The following is a 5,742-nucleotide window of genomic DNA, read 5'->3' as shown; positions in this document are numbered from 1 at the left end:
AGCCTCTCGTGCCGCCGCTGCTAGACGTTCTCGCCGCTGGAGCTATTGATCACTGCTGGGAAGGTTGGGAACGCCGCCGTTGTTCTTTGTACTCACTACCGTCGGTGTCGCCTTCACTACTAGTGCCACTACGCCTCTAGCATCCTACAGCCACCATCAAAGATAATTTTAGCATAGTTTTTTAATTTTATTAAGATTTTTATGTGGGTTTAGAATCTTTTATTAAATAGTTTATAAAATTTTTTTTATTAAATTACTGTAATAAAATTTGTGATTGGAATTTGGTATAGTTTTTTTTTACTATTTTTCAGATTTTTTTTTACTTTAGAATTTTGTTAGGTATTTTACCAAATTATTAATTAAATTATTGTAACAAAGTTTGTGGTTAGGGTTTGGTTTGTGATTTTTAGTGTTTTTCAAATTTTTGTGAGTTTAGGATTTTGTTTATATTAAGAATTTTGTTATCAAATAATTGATTAAAATAGGGTTTGAAATTTGTGATTAGGATTTTTTATGTTAATTTAACGTAAATAGAAATTATAATTCAATTATATTCAATGCCTTGTACCTCGATGTTGTCTTTAGTCCTGGGAAAAATTTTTTTCAGATGTGCACATTAGACCATGAATACTTCTTTGCATATATGTCCATATTCTCTCAAATTCGTCAACCTCTAGATCGCGCATCTAGTATAAACAAAATTTTCGAAGAAACCCAGGCCATCTAAACTTAGCAGTGGCATTCCTTAACAAATGCCAGCTACACAATCTGTGATGTGCACTAGAAAAAAACTGTACTAACCGCACTTTTCATAGCAAGATCCCTGTCCATCATGACAAACTTCGGTTGTTTTCTTTTATTGCCTCAAGAAATGACCGCAACAACCACGCATAGCTTTCTTCATTTTCGTTGCTTAAAATCGTGCAACCAAACACCACCGTCCTCATGTGATGGTCCACACCTGAGAATATTACCAACATGCATTTGTATTTGTTTCGACCATACGTTGCATTAAATCCCAGGACATTTTCGAATCCTTTGTTATCATAACAACTTGTACCATCGCATCAGAAGAGATTTTGAAGCCTCTTGTCACCATCTAACGAGTACTTCTAAAATAATTAAACTTGACAAGAACTTCAACGCGACTTCAGCATCTGTCGTGCTTGCCCATCTTTGCTTTTCTATTGCGTTATATATATCCTTTATCTCGAACCCAATAGTCTTGAAGCCCCCTAACTGATTGGTAAAAGTGTGGAATATCGTCGGCACTCGCAAGCCAGCTTTTCTCATCGAATTGATTTGGTACAAATCACCTTCCTTTACTGATCCGTGTGATAGCATCAAACCCCTAAAACCTAGCATCTAGCATGGCATGGATATGGTTATCACAAAATTGTTCAACATACCATTGTCCACTAGTATCATCAACGTGCACCTTTATCCGAGCTTCACACCCGCACTATGTGATAGGTCGAGGATCCTTCTTCCTGTCTCCCGCTGCATGTGTTTCCCCTCTTGGTCTCCTTCCCTCGAGCACACAAATATCTGCCAAATGATTTCACCCTCCGACCTCTGCTTTGTTTAGCAACCCACTTTCGACCTTCTCACCGAGAATCCCTTAATGCGACCGTATTCATTATAGTCGTCATAAGCGGCCAACAAATTTATAAACTCCGTCATTAGGATGTCCTTCACTGTCAGGACTAAAAAATCAATTGCGTTAAACGACTCAATCCCATCAACAATCATCACTGATTCTTCTACTGTTATGTCTGCATCTGCTTCTGACAACGCTTTTGTTTCCTCCATAAGAACAGTTTCGCCGCTCATCCTATCCCCCCAACCTAAAACACACAACATAGGCCATGGGTGAACCAAGCAATGGGCTACATCAACATAAACCGAACAATAAAAAATTATAAACTTTAAAACTGAGAAACACACACACACACACCTGCGGCGCATGGATTCAGTTAAAATTAGATGAAATCTCGTAGCTTCGTTCTGCAAACCCATTCGCCTGACACAGTTCACATATTCCACTAAGTGAAACTTGACATTATCAATCATAAATACCAACACACAGCTATATCACACACATTAAAAAATAATCTCGTACATAAGCCAGATTCAACTACAATGTAACAACCAATAGCAATTTCAACACACATTTTAATAACTTTGAATTCCAATTCGTCTGTGTACCTCTCTAAATGGCAACGTCCAACATAAAAAACTTATAACCGTTGTCAACAAAATAAAAAAAACTATACACATAGTACCGTCTGGACAAAGATTACAAATGGGTCCAAATCTACTATTTCATTATTTCTTCACTACATTCATTATATAAAGATTTCACAGCTGAACACATTTCATTAAATGGGGACTAAATTTTTCGTAAAATTTTTCTTTTCCATTTTAATTTTAATCTCCACAATTTAAAAACAACAACTACCCACATTAAATGCATAACAAAATCAAACATTTAAATTTTGTATATTCATATTTACATCGAACACCACAAACATTGGAACATCAAATTTGTTGTTAATTCGGAAACACGACAAAGGTACGATCCCCAATTGAAACCAATTTCGGGAGCATTCCTCCACCAACCTCTAGTGACATTATTGAATCGTAAATAACTCAGTCTGATCTACACAACATACATGCATCGCTGGTTGTCCCATGTGGTCCATTGCCTTCCTTATGGTGAATTACAAGTCGGCCAGATTTCGATTTATGCTTTCGTACCGATCAATCACTTAATCTCCTCCACCTTGAAGCGTCGTCGGCGTCCAAACGAAATTTTCTAGTGATTCCAACCCAACTTAATCCTAACTATTAATGGACTTTGATACTTTGTTGTAATAAAAAATTCGCATTTCGTAAATAATTTTGTCTATTTTTTCTAATTCTCTCCAAACGATACTCTTCTTTATTTGTGAACCAGCCCATATATTTTTTATTATTTTTGTTTGTAACCTGGTCGTTCAAAATTTTAAAAATACTTTCTCCACCAAAAAAATGCTCTTCAAAACAATCGACGCTTATCATTGTTCAGAGGCAAGATATGACAAATTAGTTCACTACAAGTAAAATACCTTTCAAGTATGAAAATGGCAAATACTGGACGAATCAATAAAATATGAATTGAAACTTTAGGATATCTATCCTTGATGACCTGGCTGTTCGCATCAATTTTTTCATCAATAACAAATACAAGATAATTTTTACAATCAATTTCATAAAAATGCAGGATGTATCCAACTCTTTTTAATTGATTTAATTATGAACTTAAGGTGATTATGATTCCTTACCTAAGTTTGAGCGAGGGGTTATTAAAGGTTTATGGTTTCCAGTTTAAGATTTATTATGGGTTAAGATGTAAAAACATAAAATTAGTTACATCTTTTGTGGCTATTTTGATGGTTTAAGAGAGTAGGTTTAAATAGGTGTATTAGCTTTGTACTCTACAACAGTATAAAAATGGAACAATATCCTTATCGAATACACTCAGATTACTTAATAGTAATACATGATATAGTTCAGTCTTGATTCTTACTTGAAGGCTTCGGTCGCACGGTCGCATCGACGGTTAAATGTTAGTAATTGTTGTGTTTTTATATTGCACCCCTTTTTGGTGAGATTAACCATCACCTATACCATACCATACCATAATCCATGTTTGCGAATTCCAACCAAGGGAAAAAGGAAAGGGACGCCATCTGGCCTGCCGATCCAAACAACAAATTTTGAAAATGATATTCCCCTTGTTGACTTTACATATAAATCAAGATAGTTTACAGGAGCAAATAAGTATTTCAAATTTTCAACATGTTACTAGCAATGTCTAGCATCCTTTATCAATCTTTTTACCCAAATTATTGTTAAATTTTAGTTGCATGATTGATCTTACTCATTTATATTAATAGAAAATGTATCTTATTATGAGAATGAAATTTTTACATGAGAATATGAGTTAAATAAAAAATTACAACAATAAAATATAAAAAATATATAATTTATTTTGTAATGTAATTAATTGTTTTAAACTATAAATTTGATTTTAAAATAAAATTAACAATTCACTTTTTAATAGAATAAAATTCTTTTTTATTTGAAAAACTTTTTATTATAAATAACACTATGTTTTTGTTATTTTAAAATTTAATGTTAAAATTTCTTAATTAAATTATAAATTATCTGTTATTTAAACTAATTTTATATTTATTATTTATATATATTNTAATCCATCTAATAAATAAAAGAATAGATCAAATATATTAAAAAGTAAAAATTTATTTACATTTATAATAATCATTAAATAATTTTCGTGGTTAACACAGTTAGATGTGAGTTTTGACAATGTAAAAAAGAAAGCAAACAGCAGTCTACGAAATGTTAAAACGGCGTTATTTGACGTTAGCGAAATGTAGTGAGTAGTGACAGGAGGAAATGCAGAAAAGTCGCCGAGGAATTGGGACGTGGTGTGTGTGGAGTGTGGACCCTCCTTCCTCTCGCCACTCTGTCGGTAACTGCCTCGAATTCGTCGCCGCCTAAAAGTGACACGCCATACGAGGCAACTTTTCAACTTTACTATTTATTTATTTTTCTTTCGTAAAAGGCAAAATAATAAACAAAAGAATAGTATATACTGTATCTAGTACAGTAACACTAAATCAGCAACACCAATCTTTTTTTTAAAATGATTCAATTAGATAGATAGAGTTTTTGCATTATCGGGGAGCTCAATAACGCAACTACTCCCCTGACTCACTTTTTGATTCCTTTTCCTCTCAATTATTTAAACATCATTATGTCTATCTTCTTCCTTCTCTCCTCCATTTCCTAATACTGCCCTTCTTTTAGTTTCAGATTTCAAACAATCCTGCGGTCCATAGGACCTGTATGTGGTGAGGGTGCACACATCATTGTCGTGTTATCTAAATACTTTTTCCTTAAAAAAATTACTTATACTCTTATTAATTTATTTTTAAGAATGATGTATGAGTTATTTTTACACAAAATTTACTTTTTATAACATAAATAAAAAATATATAAGAAAGTGGACGTAAAATAAATATTATGCAAACATTATCTTTTACGAAAAAATCTAGGAGGCAGTAATTTTTTTGTTTTGTAACCAGCACTTAACTATAAAAAAAAATGTGTAATCTCCCACTATTAGATGTAATCTCACACCACTAAAAATATTATTGTTGGTCAATTAATAGTTATAAAACACAAAAATTACTGTCCCTAACATTCCTCATCTTTTACTTATTTATAATTTAATGTATCATATGTGTAATAAATATTCAATTTTAAATGATAAAATGCAAGATTATTACTTACCAAGTTATCTTGAGTATTTTGAATATTTTTGTAGTTAGTAGCTTCTTAATGTGTATTTTATTGAAACTGGTATACCTTTCTAAATCCCGGGAGTATTTATTATGAGGTCTCCTGAGTCCTGAGAGAAGAGTGGTGGTGGTCGTCGTTTTAAGTGAGAAGCGTCCAGAAGGCAGGCGATGATCGTGCATGTGCGTGTGCGTGGTAGGTTAGGGTCTACCCCTGCACCCTTTTTTTTTTCCCTCTTTTGTTGTACCCTTTATAAACCCCGCTGATCTCTCCATCCCCCATTCCAGTTTATTCTCTCTCAAGTGGCGGCCGGGAAAGTTTTGTTTTGTTGAGGGGAATGTTGTCTGGCTCGAGGACCCTTCCCTTCTCTAA

This window comes from Arachis duranensis, chromosome 6 (genome assembly GCF_000817695.3).
Source record: "Arachis duranensis cultivar V14167 chromosome 6, aradu.V14167.gnm2.J7QH, whole genome shotgun sequence".
Lineage (NCBI taxonomy): Eukaryota > Viridiplantae > Streptophyta > Magnoliopsida > Fabales > Fabaceae > Arachis > Arachis duranensis.
This window is presented reverse-complemented; position numbering follows the sequence as displayed.